At 48.4% G+C, this 23316-nt stretch overlaps 2 long non-coding RNA genes across 11 annotated transcripts; one reads left to right on the forward strand and one right to left on the reverse strand.

Moving 5' to 3' along the window:
* Positions 1 to 1503: 1503 nt before the first annotated feature.
* On the reverse strand, positions 1504 to 22732 carry LOC123587631. 10 transcript variants are annotated; one of them, XR_006707430.1, is made up of 5 exons: positions 20945 to 22732; positions 20646 to 20794; positions 19370 to 19502; positions 11024 to 11124; positions 7891 to 8110 (listed from the first exon to the last, which is right to left on the reverse strand). It is a non-coding gene; the product is annotated as an uncharacterized LOC123587631 (long non-coding RNA). The 10 variants fall into 10 exon arrangements; XR_006707434.1 differs by lacking the exon at positions 7891 to 8110 and adding an exon at positions 9780 to 10377; XR_006707436.1 differs by lacking the exons at positions 7891 to 8110; positions 11024 to 11124 and adding an exon at positions 1504 to 2995 and having other exon boundaries at positions 20945 to 22725.
* LOC123587632 lies at positions 4462 to 10295 on the forward strand. The gene is made up of 3 exons (XR_006707437.1): positions 4462 to 4603; positions 9290 to 9388; positions 10190 to 10295. It is a non-coding gene; the product is annotated as an uncharacterized LOC123587632 (long non-coding RNA).
* Positions 22733 to 23316: the final 584 nt, after the last annotated feature.

Raw genomic sequence — 23316 nt, forward strand, 5'->3', positions numbered from 1 at the left:
TTGTGATGATTTCCAATTCACGCTTCGCCAGGCTCTCTCCAGCCATGAGAGCCTTTGCCAAAATCCACATACGTGAGCTCCCTGGATTGCCCGTGATTGGCTAGTATAATAGTGATCCTATAAAACGGGGAAATATGGTGAGTTTGTCACCCCCGATCGTTAGCGTTCACGTTCAGGGCTGAAACGGTAACGGCAGATTGCCATCTTAAGCCAGGAAGTAATATTCAGCTGTCTCCATCTCACATTCCACTTTCCTCCTTTCTCTTAAGTCATGACATCAGGTTTGTCACTGAGAGTTGTCACTTCTCTCTCGTGGATCTGGCTCTTCAGACCACCCCTGCAAAGGCCCCCAGTCCCCTGGAACTTGTTCTTCTGAGCTCGGAGGCCTGCTGGCTGTTGCTCTCGTGCTCTCAGGACAGCGAGGCTGTCGGCTCCTTCCTCTCTGGGTTGCGCATCTCTGGGCTTATTTTTATTTTCCACTTCCCAGCAGCAAGATCATTTTCTGTGATACGGAAACAAAAGCGTTATTGACTAGTTCTGAGTAGCGCTGTAGTCCTTCCAGCAGGCATTTAACACGACCTGCTCCCTCAGGCCGTGAGTCGTCTTCCTGGTTCCGTGGCTTAGGTAGACCAGCAAAGCCCTCTGAGTTGACCACGCATCTTTCACAAGCCCCAATCGCTGTAGTCTCTGAAACTTCCTGACATGGTTCTTGAAAGGGCCAGGTTCCTCTTGGATGGATGGCCATAGGGAAGTCACCCAAGGACCATTTGCCTGTAGGCACTGTCTTAGAACAATTTCTCTGTGCTGGGGACAACCCCTTGTTTCTATTTTCAGCGGGTCCCCGTATTGACTGGCTGCCCTTCTAGCCACCCCATCTGCTCTGTGCCAGGCTTCCTTCTCTCACTCAGGCATTGCAGGGAGGGCCCCTCTGGACATCTTTCTTGCTCCCCTCCAACTCTAAATAAGGTGAGGAATATTTTTGAAATCATCCAAGGCAATTTAGTGCTGACAAGGGCAGGAAAAGTCAGGGGAGAAGATTAAAAATAACAGAAAAATGATAAGAAAATTTTGACATCTGTGATTGTCATCCCCGGAGGCTATCATGACATGATTAGTCTTGCTCCTTCTCAGCCCCTCATGGGATCAGACATTTCTTAATACTCAGTGTGTGTGTATAAAATCTACAGCCAACCCTTATTCACAGTGGTCGTGATCCATAAGGTCACCACGAGCACTGAATCAGTGAATTAGGAACCACTGCTCCAAGGGACAATACACGGTTAGTTTTCTTCCAGTTTCGATCACATTTCTTTCATCAACTGGTCAGTACATAAATTGGCTTTATGTGTGTTTCTTTCTTTTTTTTGAAGTCAGTTTATTTTGAGGGAGAGAGAGGAAGCACGAGCAGGGGGAGGAGCAGAGAGAGAATCCCAAGCGGGCTCCATGCTGTCAGCACAGATCCTGATGCGGGGCTCGATCCCACAAACTGCAAGCTCACGACCTGAGCCAAAACCAAGAGTCGGATGTTTAACCGACTGAGCCACCCAAGCGCCCCTGTGTGTGTTTCTTTTTAAAGACACCTTATTTAATATAGATTGTTAATTAATTACATTGAAGTCCCAACAGTAGCATTATAACTCAGGCCCCAAGGAGGCTTTTCCGGCACAAGTATTTTCCCCGGGAGGCACACCCCAGCCTTCCTGCACTCACCAGGCAGCGCTTTAGCTTTGTACGTAGGGGCATTTTAAATGGTGAAATCAACAAAAAGCACAAAATGCAAGAAACACGACACTAAATAGATGGTGAAAAGGACACATGTTTGCAGCGTGGTGGCTAAAACAAGGAGATACAGCATTGCCTCATTCACCCTCAGCTGGGAACGCGTCACATCAAGTGGTTCAAAGTTTTGACTGCTCTGCACATCTCAGCAACTGACCACAAAAGCACAAGTGTCGGTTTGGGGGTTATGAGTAAATTTTAGTGGGTAGGTGAGTTCACAAATATGAAATCTATGAGTGATGAAGATCAGCTGTATACACACAAGCACACACATCCACTCATACACACACACACACACACACACACACATCCACATACATGACTCCCAGGCAGATCTCATCTGTCTCTGTTGCAACTACCAGGGCAAGGCATGATGGGAGCCAGGGATCACGTCCGGCTCAGCGCTGTGCACACCATACTTTACGCAGCGCCTGGCACATTGTCCAGTAAGGTCAAGCCCACACTCACAGAGACTCTACGCTCCCTCCACCATCTACTCCAGAAACATAGCCCACGATGATTAGATGTGATTTTATAAAAGCTGCCAAGGCCATTTTAAAGTTGCTCATCACGTCTTCACCTACTTTAGATACATAACTTTTATTATGATTGGCCCACTGAGGTAGCTCTTTATGGATCAAAAGCACACATTCATGTAGTTTCCAAGCCGAGAGTGTCTATTGTATATAAGTAGCTTGTTGATTCGACCACCATCTGGAATCACTGTGGGACTTTCCCCCCCCACTTTTAATAAAGTAATGAACAGGGTAGTCCATTGGCCCAGTTCTGTGTGTGTTAACTCACTATTAATGTGATTCTGGCTCCTATAGGCATTTGGACCTGGGGGGCCCAAAGAGGGGAAATGAATTCGAAAATGTGTTTGTTAAAAAGCTCAAGATCTTTTGGAGGAGAGAAAATAGGCGTATTTCCACCTAGTGGCCAAAAACAACATGTGGTAACGTTGAAACGGGTCTGGACCATTAGATATTTGTCTCTATACCTAAACCTGAGCTGGTCTTCTTGTGAGGCAAAGGTTGGGGTGAGGAAAAGGAACTAGATGGGTCAAGGGAAATCTGTCAGGATGGCTGTGGAAGATATTATATGAAGGCAGTCCAATATAAGCTTTCAGAAACTCGAAACTGAATTCCAGCTTCACCACTAAAGAGCGAGGTGATTTGGGACAAGACACTCCGCTGTCCAGTCTCAGCTTTCTCACCTGTAAAGTGGAAATGATACAGCATAAGCCTATTTTAAGAATTAAATAAAATGATGCATAGAAATCAATTAGCACGGGGGCGCCTGGGTGGGTGGCTCCGTTGGTTAAGCGCCGGCTTTGGCTCAGGGCATGATCTTGCAGTTTGTGAGTTCGAGCCCCGCATCGGGGTCTGTGCTGACAGCTCAGAGCCTGGAGCCTGCTTCGGAGTCTGTGTCTCCCTCTCTCTCTGCTCCTTCCCCACTCATGCTCTGTCTCTCAAAAATAAATAAACATTAAAAAAAAATTAAAAAAAAAAAAAGAAATCAATTAGCACAGTGCCTGGAACATAGAAGCAGTCAGTAAGTGACAGGCATTGTTGTTATGTCTGTTTGAAAGGAGGGATGACAGCACTTAAGTGTTGCAAACATGCATGCATTACCAGTAACAAGCCAACAGGATTGTAAAAATTGTAAGGAATAAGAATGTTCTATGCTTTGGTGCAGTAGGATCTGTTGAATTATCTATCAAATAGATAATATAGGGGGCGCCTGGGTGGCTCAGGGGTTAAGCATCCGACTTCGGCTCGGGTCATGACTCATGATCTCACGGTCCTTGAGTTCCAGGCCCACGTCAGGCTCTGTGCTGACAGCTCAGAGCCTGGAGCCTGTTTGGGATTCTGTGTTTCCTTTCCTCTCTGCCCCTCCTCCACTCGTTCTCTGTCTCTCAAAAATAAACATTAAAAAAATTTTTTTAAATACATAATGTAAATAAGAGAGAATCCTAGATAAAATGACTGAAACTTTCTGTATATTTCTGCTTGACTCTATTTCAGTGGAAATGCACAAATAATGTTATGGGTCATATTTCTTTCCTATCCATCCACCAAAAATAAAGGGCAGTAAGTTAATGACAAATATAAACAGAAGATGTTCCAAATAAATAATGGGCCCTAACTGCCTTTTCAAGGAAACGGCACATGCTTAAAATATATTTCCAGGGTGACTGGGTGTCTCGATCGGTTAAGCATCCGACTTCGGCTCAGGTCATGATCTCCAGGCTCGTGAGTTGGAGCCCCACATCAGACTCTCTGCTGTCGGCACAGAGCCCGCTTCAGATCCTCTGTCTCCCTCTCTCTCTGCCCTTCCCCTGTCTGTAACTCTCTCTCTCTCTCTCCCTCTCTCAAAAATGACTAAACATGAAAACTTTTTATGAAATAGATTTCTAATCTTATCAAATTAACCGTATGTGATGTCAGGGTCTTGTCTGGTGTCGCATTCATAGCCTCCGGTAACAGGTCTGGATGCGTGGGAACGTGGGAACTCGAAAAAACAACCCCCAGCCGCTCTGAGGACTCCCTGCCTCTGTGCTCCCTCCCCACCCTTGAAGCCAGTGTTGGTCTTGTGGTTTCCGCCTGCTGTTGTCCCTTCCTATTTCTCATGGGTTGAATGTGTCCCCAGAAAGATATGTCAAAGTCCTAACCGCCAGTACCTGTGAATGTGACCTTCTCAGGAAATAGCATCTTTGCAAGATAGAATCAAGATGGGAGTTGACTCCGAAGGAGGCTGAGCCCCTAATCCAATTGACTGGTGTCTTTATAAGAAGAGAGAAGAAACACACACAGAGTAGCAGGTGAGGACCCCGGCACACTCAGGGAGGACAGGGTGGGAGGACACCATGTAATGCTGGAGGGAGAGGCTCACATGTGCTGCCTACAAGCTAAGGAAGGCCAGGGATGGCCGGAAACACCAGAAGCTGGAACGGAGGCACAGAGCCTTCCCTCGCACCTTCAGAGAGAGGATCGCCCTGCTGACACCTAGATCCTGGACTTTCAGCCTCCAGGACCGGGAGAGGATACATTTCTGCTGCTTTAAGTTACCGGTTTGTGGTACTTCATTAAGGCAGCCCCAGGACACGAATAGACTATTCCTCCCAGAAGGTCTAGGGTGGCTGGGTGGTGGGAGTTTATCTGAGCAGTTTTTAATTCCCTGAAATTCTAACCCTATAAAATTATAGCAGGCTGCCTTTAAAGGAGAGGGGCAAGAGGGGACTAAAATCATTTGTGTTCAGAGCACATTGGGCAACAGGTGACGTAGAAAGAAATTGAACATGCAGAACCTCGTACAATGTCAGCCACTGGAGGGGTGGGGGGCAGACGGGGATCTTCCTCTCTCCAGGGCTGGGAGCCAGCTTCTGAAGCCTGGGATGCCAGCTGGTCTGCCTGTTTTCGTGAGGACAACATTGATTTAATCTGCCCGTGCCTGATCTTACACGGAAATTTCCAGGACATTTGCGTTGTCCTCTCTTCTCCTTCCCCACCACTTTCCAGCAGCCAGGGACTCCATCCCAGTGTAAGAGATCCACTCTGCCCCCCTAGTCAAGAGGAAATGGAACTCAAGTTGGTAGGCTTTGAACTAGCCTTGCTCGATTCACATACACCCTGCTTACCTCCACGGTATGTGAACTCGGCTTATTTGGACTGAGGAAATGCCCAATCATCCCATTGACACAGAGCCTAAAATAAGAAGCAAATGCCAGACTCCTTACGCAAAAGGGACTCCCCTGGCACCATAAAGCTTGTAATGGAAAACAATTCCGCTAGATGGAGCTCTACTGAAGGTTGAGCCTGGACCTCGTGTTCAGTATCGGCGGTTATGGGAGCAAATCCAGAATGAATGAGAGGATCTCAAGCAGGACTACCTGCGGCCTGGGACAAACGTAGAAGAGGGTTTTACTCATCCTTAACGTTTGACGTAACCTTCAGATTGGGCAGAATTCTGGCTGCTTCCCTCATTAATAGTCTCACCTGTGAGCAGGTTCCTTCTACCTCCCGGCCCTGGAAGGGCTCAGGATCCACACACAAGCAAACCACAAGGTCAGATGGAAATAAGTCAAAGGAGGTTCTCGGGGCCCAGGGGCTTAATACAGGCGGCAACTCCCAGCCAGGTTAGCCTGGTGCCTGGCATGGAGGGGTGGGGTGGACAGAGAAGGCTTCGCCAGCATCTCATCAGTGGATGCCATCTGGCCCTTGCTGGACTGAAGGGACGCTCTGGGCCTGTTAGGAACCTTCTAGGACACTCTAAATGATGGGATGGATTGACAGGACAGGGTTGAGTGCACTTCTAGTTGGACAAGATAAAGGACCTGAACGGGCTTCTCCCATAAAGATCATTGTAAGTATTTTAAGATTGGCAGTTCTGCTGGGCATCAGGTAAAAACAAAGGGGACTAAAAATAAAGAGTAGTAAAGCTCTGAGAAGAGCTCTCTGGATGCCACCACCATGAACCTTGAAAGGGGCCTCCCCTTTGCATTAGCCATGGAACACTTTTCTTCCATATATATATATACGTATATATATATATGTACGTATATATATATAGTGAATCAGTGATTCATCACTTACATTCAACACCCAGGGCTCATCCCAACAAGTGCCCTCCTGAATGCCCATCACCCATTTAACCCATTCCCCCCACCCACCTCCTCCTATAGCAACCCTCAGTTTGTTCTCTGGATTTAAGAGTCTCTTATGGTTTGCCTCCCTCTCTGTTTTTTATCTTATTTTTCCTTCCCTTCCCTTATGTTCATTTGTTCTTTTTCTTAAAATTCCCCATGTGAGTGAAATCATGTGTTTATCTTTCTCTGACTGACTTATTTCACTTAGCATAATACCTTCTACTTCCATCCACACTGTTGCAAATGGCAAGATTTCATTCTTTTTCATCACCAAGTAATATTTCATTACACACACACACACACACACACACACACACACACACCCCACATCTTCTTTATCCACTTATCAGTCAATGGGTATTTGGGCTCTTTTCATAATTTGACTATTGTTGATAGTGCTGCTATAAACATTGGGGTACATGTGCCCCTTTGAATCAGCATTTTTTTATCCTTTGGATAAGTACCTAGTAGTACAATTGCTGGGTCCTAGGGTAGTTCTATTTTTAGTTTTTCGAGGAACCTCCATACCGTCTTCCAGAGTGGCTGAACCAGCTTGCATTCCCACCAACAATGCAAAAGAGACCCTCTTTCTCCGCATCCTCACCAACATCTGTTGTTGCCTGAGTTGTTCATGTTAGCCCTTCTGACAGGTGGGAGGTGGTACCTCATTGTGGTTTTGATTTGCATTTCCCTGATGATGAGAGATGTTGAGTATCTTTTCACGTAAGACTTTGCTTTCTCGAAGTGACAAAGCGTCCTTTGAATACCAGCTTCATGACATCCTCCTCATCCTCAATTTCCCCCACTGTGAGTTGGCAAGAATAGTTCTTTCCTTGTGGTATCGTGATAAGGTTTGGAAATACCACCTGGAACTTTCTAGCAAAGGGGCTGGCATATAGCGCGTCCTCAATAAATAACTTTCTCCTTCTCTTCCTGCTGCTCTTCTCAGAACTTAGGAGCAGAGGGGCCCTAGAAACACAAGAGGTTGATGTAATGATTACGGATGACTCACCAAAGCAAAACTGCGGAATACCACGGCACAGATTTTTACCATAGGCGCAGCTAGAGCAAGTTCCACTCTACCTCGCCAGCGTCGGTGCTGATTATTGCGTTATGACAGTGGGGAGGCGAGGGCGGGGCTCCCTGCTGTCTCCCAGTTTGCCAGCTGAACGGATCTAAGGATGGACCCAAAAAGTCAAAGCCAGGTGTGCTGACCTCCCCCGGATAATCGGCACAGGTGCCTCAGCAGCAGCTGCACATTCTGAGCTGTCCCCGGGACATTGTGCAACAGACGAATCGGATTTAGGGTGCCTTCCCTTTCTTCTCCCATATGCCTTTCTTTCCTCGCCCATCAGAGTTACAGTCCCCCATCTTTCTGCCTTTTTGTCCTCCGTCAAACCTTCACCTCAGGGAAAAAATTGATTACCAGCAACTTTAAGTCAACAGACATTCGTGAACTGCTCTCTCTCTCTCCCTAGACAGGAGTTTTCCTCATTTATTCACCACCGAGAAGGTGGTGCAAATGTTTTGGAAGGCAGGGATCTTCTGGGGTCCCTGAGATCACCCCCCAGGGCACCTCTGCTCTTCCCTGTCTCCAGGCTGCTGGAGGCACGGTGCATTTGCAAAGGCGTCCTCGGTAGCAGGTGGAGGTTTGTAATCGTTGGGTACCAGCTACTGGAGTTCCTGAAAAATGGGAGCAAACATCCATAAACAAACATCAGAGATGAAATACAAAACGCTTGGCATTTGGCAATATTTTTAAAACAGCGTTTACCAATTTCTTGCCTCTTTGCCAATTGTTAAAGTTGCCAAGTATCTCTGTAAAATTTGGCCTGGCCCCCACCTCTCAAATTATGACCTTGGCTCAAGGAAAACATGATGTGAATTCAAGCAAGCCAAATGTATACTTGCGTTTGCCAAAATATCCTGATTTTATTCTACTCCTTTGTCAAACGCGTAAGGAAAGGGTGGCCTTAGGATGTGGGATAGATCCCTGGCTTTGACAGCTGGGAGGCCAAAACAGGGGTGGCCAGCGTGGAACTCCCTTAGCCAGCATTCTGGGCTCCCTCTTCCGCAGAAGGAGCTGTTAATCAATCTCAGCCTTTGTTCTCATGGGGCAGGGACAAAGCCTCACAATCCTTCCCAATGCGACTGCATGAGAGTGGGCGCTGAGCTGAAAAGTCTCATTGGAGTTTAATGTGGGCGCCCCGTGGGAAGGTCAGAGCCATCTACCAGTTGTCAAGTCCTTTAAGCCACCTACCAACTGCAGGGTAGGTGTTTCAAAAGAGGCAACGGGCTGCCCCTAAAATTCCTCCCAACTCCACTGTTGGCTGATGCCTAAAATTCTGCCACTAGACCATCCATCCCTAGAGTCCATAGCCTTAATGCCTACAGGGCAGACCCTGTGCTAAATGCTATGTTTACAGGAAGCAAGACCTTGGCTTTCTGCACGTATCACACAGCCTCAGGTGGGTAGGGTTTGAGAAGGAGCCAGGGGGAGCATGGGAGGCAGAGGATTTAATCCCTGAGGGAGAAGAGAACAGAAGGAAGGCTGCAGGGCTAAAGATTTCCCTCCCTGTCCTACCTCGGGCTGGCCTTCGGTTGACACAGGAGAACGTGAGTAGAAGCTGACATTTCCCCCCAGAATCATCCAATGCCCGTATCCAACAGGATTCGGGCAACTCTCCCTTTGGGCAGAAGAGAAGCCGGTGCAAATATCTGCTATGTGATCAAGTCACTGGAAAAATGTTAAGTATCTGTGCTGGTGCTGTTGTTACAAAATTATACATTGTTGTTTTCTCCTTGTTATTACAAAACTATATATTGTTACTCCCTCTGAAAGAGTGAGTGTTACCTTTACAGGACAGAAACTCCCAGAATGCTATGCCTGCTCTGGCACCGGCCTCCCGTATTTCAAACCTAGAGTGGATTCTTTTTGACAACTTCCACACCATTCACACAGTAAGTTGAATAATATCACGAATTTAAAGAAATTCGGCAGGGAATGAAATTTTTCTTTTATTGCACTTCACATACATAATCATGGAAGTTAAATAAATTAATGAATAATAAGTAAATAAATAATAGTACATTACCAAAAAAGGGGAGGGGAGTAAAGACGTCTTTTTTTTTTTTTAATTTTTTTTTTTCAACGTTTATTTATTTTTGGGACAGAGAGAGACAGAGCATGAACGGGGGAGGGGCAGAGAGAGAGGGAGACACAGAATCGGAAACAGGCTCCAGGCTCTGAGCCATCAGCCCAGAGCCCGACGCGGGGCTCGAACTCACGGACCGTGAGATCGTGACCTGGCTGAAGTCGGACGCTTAACCGACTGCGCCACCCAGGCACCCCTTTTTTTTTTTTTTTTTTTTTTTAAGGAAAGGGAGATCTTTTGCCTACATGTCGGTAACAAATAGAACATTACAGTTTTTGTCTTTGAGACGTGTCTACACATTTGACAATGATTTCATCAAAATCGATCCTGAATTGTCCCCTTCAATAGGCACATAGCCAGATTTGCCAACGTGTCACATAGTTCATCGGGGAATATGTTTTGCTCCTTTTAATTGCTAAAGTTTTCTCTCCTTTTAAAAATTGAAGTGTAGCTGACATACGCTGGAGTTTTCCCTATAACAAGAGGCATCTAAGTCAAGAAGGAAAGCCTTAAACATAAAGATAAATTTGGCAGATACCCATCCCATGTCACAGCAAATTCCAGAAAGGGCAATACAGTTCACAGCTTTGTTTCTTTGTTTCTTCAGGACCAGTTCTAGCAGCTCTCAAGTGTCTTCACCGTGGACAAACTTTCACCAAACGCCCATCGCCGGCAAATGTATCACAAATTTCTATTGTATTTGGAGGTCAAGTTTTACACGTGCAAAACCCAGAGAGAGTATCCAAAAGACGGCAAATAGGGACTTGTCCGAGCCGTTGTGTTCTTGTCCAGTTCCTAGAGAAAGTGATGCGGGCTTCAAACACTGCCCTTTGAATTTCATCAGGCAATCTAAGACTGGCACCTTTGGTCATTTCTCCTAACGTTTCTTCCCTGAATTTGATTCTTTTATCTATTTCCTCACTTTGTTGTTGTTGTTTTGCAGAAGTAATTGTCCTCTCCACAGTTTGTTTGCACTGATCTCAAGGAATCATTTTAAAGTGTTGTGTGCCTTGTTCAAGGTGGATTCTGCCAGTTTGCAAATATTTTTGTATCAACTTCTTGTCTGGGTCTTCAAGGCTCCCATTGTTTCCTTCTCAAAAGCTATTTGGCAACAAAGGCGTGGCAAGTGAACTTCCAAGTGGAATACAGCGTTTTTTAAAAGGATAAAGAATAAGAATGTGCTAATTTAGGCTTAAGGACATAGTGCTAAACTCAACAGTAAGCACAGTTGTCTAGAACTTGGACCAACGAAAGATTATTCAGGGCAGAATGTTGGATTGGTAAGGTTACTTAAGATTTGCCAGTGCAAGGTTATAGTGAAAAACAGACCAACTTTTAGATGGCTTTGCTAACGGTTTTAAATTCTCTGCAGACAATGACCCCTTCGTCTTATTCCTGCACCAGGCAGAGCCCTCCCACTGCCCACCTTTTAACCCACAACCTTTACGTAGAAGAGTCACTGCCTCCACACTGGGGTTCGGATCTCAGGCACATCCCCTCTGCTGTCACAACCCCACAACTTCTTGCTGTCACGCTGGCTTCCTTATAGAGGATTAAACAGATGTATTTATTTTTTTAAATACAGTTTATTTATTTTGAGAGACAGAGAGTGTGGGAGGGGCAGAGGAGGGAGAGAAGGGATCCCAAGCAGGTGCTACACAGTCAACGTGGAGCCCGATGCGGGGCTTGAATTCACAAACCTGAGCTGAAATCAAGAGCTGGATGCTTCACTGACTGAGCCACCCAGGCGCCCCTAAACAGATGTAAAAACCGAAATCCCACAGGTTGATTTTTCTCCCGTTCAAGCTGCAACCCCTTTACTGGGAAGGGACCCAAGGATATCAGAGCCCAGCCCCCACTCCTCTAGGGTCAAGGCCAGCTGTTCGCAGGGAATACAGGGTTCCTTCTGGGCCTTCCCTCCCACTCCCTGTACATCCTCGTCTTCCTGGCATCAGCAAAGTGGGGTTCTTGTCTCTTTCCAACCACTAATTACCTTTGGGATCCTGGAACAATGACTTTTCTTCCTGCTTCCTCACAAGCAGACTTTCAACTGAGTCATTTGTAAGCCTCCTTCTAATGTCCCCAGGCGCTGGCTGTGAGGTCAGATGACTTTGGCCGCCCATCCAGGGCTCCTGCACAGGATGCCAGTGCAGTGAAAGGTCAGCTCCTGGCGCCCCCTCTCTCACACTGTTCCCTGTGCCCCATCCCCGGGGCACCATGGACCCTTCAGACTGTCACGTTTCCTTGTTTGGCATTTTCTGAACCGTTGGGCTCTGGAGACTTCCAGATGTCTTTCTGTAACGGTCAGAGCGGGATTTCCTGGGCAAAATGTTTCCTCTGCAAACATTCTTGTTTGTCGTGGCACTGCCCTCAGAATGTGCAGGAAGGATTTCTAAAGGACAACTCCAGGGACGCCTGGGTGGCTCCATCAGTTAAGCATCTGACTCTTGGTTTTGGCTCAGCTCATGATCTCGTGATCGGTGAGTTCAAGCCTCACATCTAGTTCTGTGCCGACAATGGAGAGTCTGCTTGGGATTCATTCTCTCCCCCTCCCCCTCCCCCTCCCCCTCCTCCTCCCCCTCCTCCCCCTCCCCCTCTCCCTCCTCCTCCCCCTCCCCCTCTCCCTCCTCCTCCCCCTCCCCCTCCTCTTCCTCTTTTTCCTCCTCCCCCTCCCCCTCCTCTTCCTCCTCTTCCTCCTCCTCCCCCTCCTCCCCTCCTCCTCCCCCTCCTCCTCCCCCTCCCCCTCCTCCCCCTCCCCCTCCTCCCCCTCCTCCCCCTCCCCCTCCTCCCCTCCTCCCCCTCCCCCTCCTCCCCTCCCCCTCCTCCCCCTCCCCCTTCTCCCCTCCTCCCCCTCCCCCTCCTCCCCCTCCTCCCCCTCCCCCTTCCCCCTCCTCCCCTCCTCCCCCTCCTCCCCTCCTCCCCCTCCCCCTCCTCTTCCTCTTCCTCTTCTTCCTCCTCCCCCTCCTCCTCCTCCTCTCTCTCCCTCTTAAAATAAATAAACTTAAAAACAAAAAATAAAAGACAACCCAGCCTGTACATGCCACGCACCAACCAGCGGTGGAAGATAGGAAATGGAATGGTTATTCCCATTTTACAGATGGGGCCCTTGAGTTCTTGAGGGTTGAAATGCACTGCCATGGTGGTGCACGCAGCAGAACTGGGACTAAAACACTCCCATCCCCAATGTCTTCGTTACTCCTCCAAACCCACTCCAGAGAGCTGAGCTCAGGCTTGGCCCACGCCCAGTCATCCCAGCGATACAACCGCTACCCAGCATGCACTCGGCTGCGGAGTATGAACGGATCCCGCGCCTTGCCTCTAAGAATTTATGTTTCAAAAATCACAAGATTTGCACAGTGAGCATGAAGATGTCTGTAGAAATAGAAAAAAGGAGTGAGAATATAGCAATCGCTTATTTTTATGCCTTCATATGTTTTTCTATCAGGACATAAAAATCTCTTACCTCTATCCGGCAGCAACATATTTAGGAAACGGTCCCCCCGAAAGCTATAGACCAGGGATGACAAATGTGTGACATGTGCCCTCGTAGTCCCTGGGGACCTTTGTGGTAGATGGTCTCCCCTCCCCCCATCATGGCTCTCTTCCCACTTAGCACAGATGCGGCCTCAGAATCCTTCCTAACACAGCCCGCTGCTTAGGTACATAATTGACACACGATTTCGAACGGTGGGCCAACCTGGGATTTGCTGTCCTGTTACACATCTGAGGCTTTTTATTCTAGAAAACGTAAAAAGAGTGAAATTTGGGTGGTCTGCCCTTCCAGTGGGCTGCTGCTTGGTATGTCTTCTCTTTTCTACCCCTCCCCCCACACCTTTCCCCAGCCCCCAAAGTGCTCAGGGCAGCCGATGGCCAGGCGCTGGGTAACCATGGTTCGAAACAGAAGTTCCACACCTGAGACACGTAAAACGTTTGTAGAGTGACAGCGGTTTACGACGTAAATGATTCCTTTGCAAGGCACACCTTCCCACCCACCCCTTGCAGACTTCCTGGAACAGGTGTTCTTTGTAAAAGACCCCACCCCCCCCACCCACCCACCAGCCAGATGATTCTAATGTTCCCCACCCCCCTAAGAATTGGAGCTTGAGAAATTATCCTTCAGAGATATTTGCCATGTCTCAGAGGATTGAGTCTTGAAGAGTGAGTCAAATTGCTTGGAAATTGTTTGTCGGGAAACTCAGCCGTAGGAATACGGTGGTGAGGGAGGTATGTTGAGTACCAGCTGTGTTCTTTATCCCCTTGCACGGCATCCACTCCCCCACTGTCAACATTAGTGACTTCCAGGACTAGGAACGTATAAGGAGCCTCAACCCCTGTGCTGGGTTGAATAACGTTTCCCCCAAATTTCACGTCCACTCGGAACTTCAGGATGTCGTGAAGGGTAGGGTTGAGGTGAGGACATACAGGATTCGGGTGGACCCTGAATCCAACGAGCGTGTCCTTAAAAGAGAGACACGCAGAAGAAGACCGTGTGACTACAGAAGGCGATTGCAGTAACGCGTTACAAGCCGGGAAAAGGCACGGATAGCGAGCAACCACCAGCAGCCAGGCACAAACACGGAACGACTCTCCCCTAGAACCTTCAGAGGGAGTGTGGACCTGCCAGCGGCTTGATTTGGACTTCTGGCCTCTAAAACTGTGAGAGAATGCATTTCTGTTACTTCTTTTTGAAAAATGCTTATTTATTTATTTAGAGAGACAGAGAATCTGAAGCAGGCTCTGTGCTGACAGCAGAGAGCCCGATGCGGGGCTCGAACTCACAAACCGTGAGGTCACACCCTGAGCCAAAGTCGGGCACTTAACTGACTGAGCCACCCGGGTGCCCCCGCCGTTTCTGTTATTTTAAGGCGCCAGTTTGTGGTAATTTGTTACGGCAGCCCTAGGAAATGAATACACCTTCCAAATGATAAATCTCCCAATTCTTTAAAAACATTTTTTAATGTTTATTTATTTTTGAGAGAGAGAGCAAGCAGGGGAGGGGCGGGGGAGGCACAGAATCCGAAGCCGGCTCCAGGCTCTGAGCTGTCAGCACAGAGCCCGACGTGGGGCTCGAACTCAGGAATTGCGGGACGGTGACCCGAGGCAAAGTCAGCTGCTTAGCCGATGGAGCCACCCACGCGCCCGGCTCCCAATTCTTTACTCAGGCTCTGCTCCGAGGAGAAAGGAAACACCAGCCAAGATATCACACCTTCCTGGGTGTAAATCTCCCTGTACCGCAGATGGGGAACCTGAGGCACAGTCTTGCCCGCAAAGCAGCGATGGGCTTCGTGGCTGGCAGGAGGTCAGTGGTTGTGTGCCAGCCGAGAGGCCACAGCGGCCCCGTGGGCTCAGCGGCCCAGCAAACGGAGGTAACCCTGTGGGCTACTGGGTGTCAGAAACAGGGTCTTAAAAATGCAAAACGTGAGACCCTCTGTGAGCGATGGTTGTAGACGTGGGAAGAGCGGGGGTGGGGACCTCGGCCAGACAGGTCTGTAACGGGTTCTATCACCAGACACCTGACCTCCTCGCGTGATCCCTGGTTGTGAAGACGCTGTCCATCAGGCCGCCCTGCCTGAGAAAACGGCTTTAACAATCAGCTGCTCAGAAGAGAATACGAAAGTATTTCTCTTTCTCTTGTTCGATGTTTTTCAATTCACTGTTTTTTGAGAGCTCCTAGATGCAGCTCTTCTTTTTTTTTTTTTTTTATTACATTTCTGTATTTTTGAGAGGCAGAGAGAGACAGAGCATGAGTGGGGGGAGGGGCAGAGAGAGAGAGGAAGATAGAGAATCCGAAGCAGGCTCCAGGCTCCGAGCTGTCAGCACAGAGCCTGACGCGGGGCTCGAACCCACGAACCGTGAGATCATGACCTGAGCTGAGGTCGGATGCTTAACTGACTGAGCCCCCCAGGCTCCCCCGAGAACCGCTCGATTCTTGGGCTCCCAGCTGGCGGGGGCTGACCCCTGAAAACTTGAGGAAGGGAGGGATCAACAGAAGCAAATGAAAAGGAGGACAGAGCATCTGCCAGCAGTGTCTTTGCATCCCTTGGGCCTTCGGTGTGTTGCCCTTTCCCTCTACCTTCTTCCCCGGGACAAAGCTCACTTGTGCCCTGCTCATCTGCCTCTTTACTCCTCTTATCTCGCTAAGGATGACTCAGAGGCACTGCTGGGCCAGGGAAGTTCTGCAGACTCGCGTGGTAGCCATTGGATGTCTGTAGCAATAACATGCAGATAAAGGAAGGCCTTTGTGCGCCAGGAGAAAAGGCAGTGAGACCTTAGGCTGTGGGTTTCCAAGAAAGGCAGTGGCTATTTCATGCTGCACAAAGGGCTGGCTGGCCCAGATAGATAGAAACCTTGGGACTGCTCACATCTCCTTCCTGGTAGCCTCCCCTGCCCAGCCCCGTAACAGAAGGAGCTACCCAGAAGCACAGAACACGGCTGAAACATTACTGCCTTCAAACGGGTTCTAGGAAGGGCCATTTTGTATTCTGTAGATGTGCACCAAACCTATGCTTTGTTTTCACCATTCCTGAACCATATTTTGATAAATTAGAGTGATCTGGGGGGATGTATTCCAAATAGAGGTTAGTTCCTCCCCACCCCCACACCCCGTCCCGGGCATCACGTTTCCCAGGATGCTGTAGAAATTCAGTGATGCAGAAGGATGGTACCTTGTAAAAGTCGGAAGAGGCCCAGGAAAACTGCCATACTGCAGGGTGGGGAAGAGGGGTCAGTAGCCTCTGGGGTGTATGGGCGGAGCGATCCTGACCCGCTCTTGACCTACACCCAGATCTTCTACAAACTATTAATTCCTAAGTAGCTCTCAGCTGCAAAGTCATCCCTCCCTGGGGCTCTAGTCAGCTCACCGGCAGGATGGGCAGGGAGTCCTCTGTGATCACCCAGGTCCCATCTCTTCCTAATATTTCCTCATCTTGAAACCCATTTAGCACTCAGGTTACCCTCAGATGCCCAGTGGTCCTCTTGGATGGCTCAGACTCCTCCCAGCCCTGAAAAACTTGCAAATGAAAAAGCGGAGAACTTGTAGCTCGCTGGTCTCCCCTTCCCAGCTAGCAAGCTTGCAGAACAGCCCCCCTTCCTGAGGAGTGGGGAAAATGAATCCGTTAGAAGTAAGAGGGCGACAGCTCAGGTCAGGGAACAATTGACAAGGGGCACCTTCAGGAGGGCTGTTAGAGAAGATGACGCCTGTGGATTTCCTCCCCATAAATTGTCACAAAGTTGTAGACGCAGACTAATAATCGTGTTGTCCGCTACGTTGACTGCATCAGCTGCAGCTGGGAAGGGGCGGGGAGAGAAAACTACTACGGCCAGCTTCCAATTATGCTACGGTAACTGCTTAAACTTTATTGAGTAAATAATTATCTCTGGGAATTTAACAAGAAACAAAACACAGCCTAACACCCATCAGTCATCTGTTAGAGGTCAAGGCTTAACTATATATTTAACACGTGTTTTTTTGGTTTGGTTTTTGCGTCTTGGTGATTGTTGTTGTTGTTTTAATTCAGCACCCTGGTTCAGCATAAGACATGAGCTAATCAAACCTCCGGGGGGTAAATGACTAGTTCTTTGGATCAACTGGGTTTTTGTTTTCATCTCTTCTTAGACTCTTTAGGGTTTGTAATTTATTTTGAACCAAAGGCAAGAAGGGAATAGAATATGCAGGTGTCTCGAGGTGACCCATGGGAGAACCAGGTGTGGGGGTGGGGGGCAAGTCAGGTGGGTGCTCCACGGGTCCAGTGCACAAGGACCCAGAGAGGTGCGTGAATGTCGCTTCGAACAAGAAGGGAGGTATACAGCAGAGGTTTGGACACACTGATCGGTCTTTTAAAAAGAGTAGTTAGTGAGCCCTCTTATAATAACGGTGCTGGGCTCGAAACAAAGGCTCCGTGGACAATAATGGCAGATTCAATGTTGTGATAAAATGGAGAGATGGGAATCTTTTTCCTTTCGATCGTAAGAAGTCAAATCAAAGCCTATGTGCGTGGCTGGTGTTGACTCTGCCATCAGTTCAGAGGACGGCTCTCTCTGACTGAGAAATGAAGGAATGGGTCATCATCTGGGGCCCTGGCCTCTGAGGTCAGGTTTCCTACTCTTGGTCACGGTTACATCTGGATTCTCTTCCCACCCGGGGCACATTTAGGGAGTTGAAATTGCCATGGCCAGAAATGCGGGTGGTTATGGTGACTTGGGGCTACACAGTAGAGCTCTGTCCTGACCCAGTGCGGGGTGGGGGCTGTGGAGACTCTGGAGGGAGGTGCCAGAGAATTCAGAGGTCGGACCCCCTGGCGAGATGGAACACGATGTATTCTCGTGCTTTGAACAGGTTCCGATACAGCTGAGCCATTTGCTAGTGACGGGACAAGAACTTTCATGAAAAGGTTGGGCTACCTGTGGATTTCCTCATCTTAAGGACACCACTCCCTGAAGAACCCTTTTGGTTTGCAACTAAGCCTAATTCCTTGCGGGGAAAGAAGAAAAAGTTACAGAGTTTGTGCTTCCCTTCATCTTTGTTGGCTAAGCCATCTGGTTCTAGTTTGAACCTCCAGGGAGTGTGTGCTGATTGGCCTGGGTGCTACTCTAGGTGCCCCTTCCCAGGCCAGCACACCTGTCCCCCAACTGCCTGGAGCTGTTTCTCTGGAGAGCTGGCCTGGCACACGGAGCCTGCCTTGCTTGGGGGGTATCCCCTACGCCCGCAAGCACCCTGCCCCATGCAGGAAGCACCCTGTGACTGACCAGCCCCTAGGGGCCAATGACAGGAGGACATCAACATGGGACAACTCTCTGCCTTGCAGTTCGTGTTCCAGAGCTTTCTTCAGGTCGAGTGACCTTAGGTCTCAATAATTCCCCAGAGAGTTTTGTGCTCTTAGGGGTCATGGTGGCCTTCTAGCCACAATCCTGCATTTAGGAGCAGAGGCCCGCTCCTCTCACTGGTGCTTAAGGTTTACTCCAGCTGTGTCCGGAGACTGGTTTCTGTCCCCCTTAACCAGCTAACCCTGGCGTGCAGCTTTGTAGGGGAATGGCATGGGAGCCAGCTGAGGCCTCCGACTCCGGGAAAACAGCCCGGTCTCCCAGAAAAGAGACCAAGGCCAAAGCTTAAGGCAGTAATAACAACTTTGATTTATAATGAGAACTATTTGTACATAATTACTGAAATATTGATTGCACGTTCAGCAGGGTGCTTAAATGAAAGACAAACCAAATCTGGCGACAGCACCGAAAGAATCTTCTAGCGAGCGGTTGCCATTTAGCCCTTTCCTACACTAATCTGGTGGGATTGTATGGAGTGCAGTTCAATTTATTGAGCATTGCCCTCAATGATGACGGCTCCTCGTTGTGCTTGAGGGGTTCCTGGTTGAAGGCAGAAAACAGTTACCATGATGCAATGTCAGTTCTATGTAGGGCAGAGTGAGGTAGGAACAAGGATGGGGGTACAAATAAATCTGGTGGAAGGGATCAGGGAAAAGATCAAAGATGGACTAAAGGGAGGAACTTACTCCGGACACGAGAGAGAAGACCCGTCAGATAAGCCAGCACGGAAGGAGCTTTAGGGATTGCTCTCAAGCCACATTTTACAGCTAAATTCAAATATAAATTCATAACCATTAACTTCATATGGGCCTTTGAAGTGTGATTGCTGCCTGGTATATGCTCTCTTATTCTGCAAACTTCCCAGGACCTGCCTCCCATTACCTCTTAGATGCCCCCTCCCGGCCCCCCACTTTTCCACCCACACTGACCTCTGCTAAGAAAGTCAAATACAGCCGGTGCACCCTACCTCTGAGCCGCGGTATTTGCTGTTCTCTTTGTCCGCAGTGGTCTTCCCCTTCAATATTCTCATGGGTTGCTCCTTCCTCCTTTTCAAATCTTTACCCACAGGTCTCGGCGAGGCGTTTTTCTGTCCTTCCTATCTAAAATACGGCTCTGCTCAGACCCAGTATTCTCTATTCTCCTTCCCTGAGTTATGTTCTCAAAATATCATGCTCTGTATTTTACTGACTTGTTATAATCTATTCTGTAACCTACGTGTGCACAGCGACTTTCGTCTGTTTTGTCCACTGCTGTGGTCCCCCAGCCTCAAATGGTAGCTGACTTGTGGCAGATATGAAATACGTATTTGTTCAAGGAATAAAGTGACCTCCTCAGCTATATTTTAATTTGCTGTTTCACCCACTCAACACGGTGCATTTTTTTTAACTTTCACATTTCTATTTTTCATTTTTTCACATTGACTTAAAAAAAAATTTCTCCCCCCCAAATCCTCCTGGTCATTTTTTTTTTAATTTTTTTTTTAACGTTTATTTATTTTTGAGACAGAGAGAGACAGAGCGTGAACGGGGGAGGGTCAGAGAGAGGGAGACACAGAATCCGAAACGGGCTCCAGGCTCTGAGCTGTCAGCAGAGCCTGACGCGGGGCTCGAACTCACGGACCGTGAGATCATGACCTGAGCCAAAGTCGGACGCTTAACCGACTGAGCCACCCAGGTGCCCCGGTCATTTTTTTTTTTTTTTTTTTATAGTTTCTTATAGCTTGTCTATCTTTATGATTTTTCTTTCTTTCAGTCTTTACATACTGGACACATTGTCACTTTATATATTTTTGCATCTGCTCATTTCATTACCTAAAGGAAGGAGGTTGTATTCCGTGACTCATAATTTCTACTGATTCTCACTCACGGTGGCCTGTTTGCTTGTAGGTTTCAGGATCTTTGATTGGTTGATCCTAACGGGGGGGAAATCCTGAGGGCCTAAGATGGGGCTGCTTTGATCTTGAGAGGATGTGAGTCTGCCTCTACCGAGGGCGGGGACCCCGCCTGAGTGTAATGCAGGAGTCTCCATTTCTCCTCCCCATCACCTTTGGCTGCTGGCCTGTTCCTACCCTCGTCATTGCGTCATTACCATCATTACCGCGCCACCCCTGGCCTTGGAGCTCAAGACAATCCCGCCTCCCGTATTCCCTTGTTCCCCAATGTTCCTACTCTAGATCCCTCTCACTTCCCCTCCCCCCCCTCACTTAACAGGATCCCAACAATGCCATAAAGAGCCCGTTTTACACAGGATTCGTTGTGCAGCATACGATACTGCTAGACGCAATCCAGGATTTCCTTCTGCTCCCATGCACGTCTGCATAATTATAGACTCTTGTTTGCCAAAGGCGGGCCGGGGCGGTCTCATGACTCTTGCTGTCTCTCAAGCAGGGCACCTGGGAAACAGTGTCCCCTCTGTAAGTCCTGATTTGCCGGTTAATAGGTAAGCACCCAGTCAGGCAAATTAACATGCTTCACAGCTACGCCCCTTTAAGCGCATGCTCTAGTTTCGCGCAGTAAGGCCGCTCCTAATGATCCACACTCACGTTCTGGAGAGAGCTTCCCTGCGTTCGCTCCCGAGGATTACTGCAGTGTTGCTGGTACGATGTTCGCCCACTGCCACCTCCAAACCTGTTGCCAACTGTGGTTTGGAGCGGCTGGGCCGGCATCCCGGAGGCCTGTTTGTTTGTCCTAGTATTCATTACTACTTGGCTCGCGCCCCATCTGCCAGTGCAGAGTTATTTATATCGAATCGGAGAAGTCCTGGTGAGCTTCCCCGTGTAAGTCACATCCTCAGAATGTCTTGCATCCCCGAGGACTTGGCACGTGGGATCCTCGCAGGAAACCCCTCCCTGCTGACCCAGGGGGAAACTCCTGGTCTCCCTGGGAAGTGGCAGCTGGTCCAGCCATCTGCTTGGCTGATAAGGCCTTTGCATCTCGGTCAAGAGCGCTGGCCCACAAAACCTGCAGTGGAACTTGCCCAAAGAGGTGGTGACAGCTGAGTCACAGAGGATAGCATTGAAACTGCAGTCCTGGGGGATGGAGAGAGCCTCCCAGGAGTGGAGCCAGGGTGCTGAGTCATGCCCCTCAGCCCCGCATTACGTGCTGTGTGTCAAGGCTTCCAGAAGAAGGGGACGCTGACTGCAGGTCACCAATGCTCCCAAGCCCCCCGGGGGCCCGTTCTGTGAGCTCTGCAGGTCTGAGAGTGAGCAGTGCCTCCCCCTTTGATGACTAACTGTGGTCAATGTCACATTCTAGCTGTAATTCATCAGCTCTCATGTTTTCAACCAGCACAAACCTCATTGCAGCCAGTGTTTCACTGTGAGACACAGGATAGAGCCAAGTGAAGGTCTAACTCAATTAACAGATTAACAGGAGTCCACAGGCGCAGATCTCTACAGACATCTGATCAGCCCTGAAAGAAATCAGGCTGGGGGTGGAAACGGTCCAATGATCATTTTAAATGAAACAGAACAAAGCACCGGTCGTAAAATCCACACTTCCATGGGCGTTTGTAGCAAGCAGTATCAGAGGCATGATGTGGGGGGAAGGAGCCCGTGAGAAAACGTATGGCCTGGCAAAATGTTGTGCTGAAAGTGAATTTTCGAATGAAATGTATTTATTTACAAGTGTGCCACGCACTATCAAATCACAGTGTGGGGAATCTGCGCCTAAGAAGCCTGCCCCATCCTATAGCTTCTGGAAAGGAGTTTCTGCCAGGGGAATATCAACATTGCACCACCAGGCCTCTGTTGAAATTGACTGGGCGCAGGGAGGTGGCCTAGTGTGGGTGGTAAGTTTCAAAACAGTTTTGAAACACCCACGGTGCTTGGCATCCTGGGTTCTGTGGTAGGCAGAGTCACTGGTGCTGTTTACACATCCACGGAAGGTTATTCTGATGCTACTAGGATAAAAAGACCATTTCTAGTTCCAGAAGAGCAAAACCAGCTGTTTCTGGATTCATCTCTTTTTCTCTTAAATGTAGCCTGTTGTCACAGACTGTTGTCATTGGTTAAATTTTTCCCTTTGCGCTGAAAGATTCCTTTGTCATTCTCTGAAGGTTAGTCAGAATAAATATTACAATTTGGACTTTAAGCTTAGGACAAGCAGATATTAACTGTTCTGTCACTTTTGTTTCTGGAGAAAGGTAAACAGATTGTGGTTTGTAGAAATTCTGCAAAGTTTGACGGTGTTTGATAGAGAAGCTGTTCTTAGGGGTTAGCAGTCGATTCCAAAGAGAAAACGATATATGTAATTAACATTACCCCCTTTTGTTCATTTGTGAACATTTTAAAATATTTTTTAATGTTTGTTCATTTTTGAGAGAGCGAGTGTGAGCAGGGGAGGGGCAGAGAGAGAGGGAGACACAGAATCCAAAGCAGGCTCCGGGCTCTGAGCTGTCAGCACAGAGCCCGACGCGGGGCTCGAACTCACGCACTGCAAGATCGTGACCTGAGCCGAAGTCAGATGCTTAACCGACTGAGCAACCCAGGCGCCCCATTTGTGAACATTTTAAGAGATTTTTTTTTCATTTGATTTTTATCGTGGGATATAAAAATATCAGGAATAAAAACAAAAACCTTTGAAATTTGATTGCTGTATCCGTTTCTCTCCTGTTCCCAAACCTTCAACACCCTGCCCCACTCTTAATTAATGACAATTGATCTCATTTCACCCAAAAAATAGACTTCAGCAAAGAACTCCTAAGGTACCACATCCCTCCATCTCTCGTCTCCCTACATCTGTCCCATTTACTTCATCTTCTCTGGATTCTCTCCTTCCTCCCAATACAAAGTATCCCCTCCCCTCCCACTATTCAAAACTGCTCCTATAGGGGTGCCTGGGTGGCGCAGTCGGTTAAGCGTCCGACTTCAGCCAGGTCACGATCTTGCGGTCCGTGAGTTCGAGCCCCGCGTCG

The sequence above is a fragment of the Leopardus geoffroyi genome, chromosome D3 (assembly GCF_018350155.1).
Source record: "Leopardus geoffroyi isolate Oge1 chromosome D3, O.geoffroyi_Oge1_pat1.0, whole genome shotgun sequence".
Lineage (NCBI taxonomy): Eukaryota > Metazoa > Chordata > Mammalia > Carnivora > Felidae > Leopardus > Leopardus geoffroyi.